The sequence below is a fragment of the Terrapene carolina genome, unplaced genomic scaffold, assembly GCF_002925995.2.
Source record: "Terrapene carolina triunguis isolate 2854851 unplaced genomic scaffold, T_m_triunguis-2.0 Scaffold848, whole genome shotgun sequence".
NCBI lineage: Eukaryota > Metazoa > Chordata > Testudines > Emydidae > Terrapene > Terrapene triunguis.
In genome coordinates, this window is record NW_020665199.1 from 365,618 (window position 1) to 366,032 (window position 415).

A 415-nucleotide genomic window follows, 5' to 3' on the forward strand; every position below is an offset into this window, starting at 1 on the left:
AACCATCTAACCATCCATTCATCTAACCATCTAACCATCCATTCATCAACCATCTAACCCAGTAAGTCTCAAACTTTTTTACTGGTGACCCCTTTCACATTGTAAGCTTTTGAGTGCGACCCCCCCCCCTAATAAATTAAACACATTTTTAAATATATTTAACAGCATTATAAATGCTGGAGGCAAGTGGGGTTTGGGGTGGAGGTTGACAGTTCGTGACCCCCAGTTTGAGAACCCCTGATCTAACCATCCATTCATCAACCATCCACACATCCATCCATCTAACCATCCATGAAGCCAGCCAATCAAACATCCCAGTATGTCTGTCCCTCTCCCCCCCATCTCCATAGGCTCTTTCTGCTCTGTGTCCTCTCCAGCAGCTCCTGCCCATCCTGGTTCTCCTTGACTCCCCCCC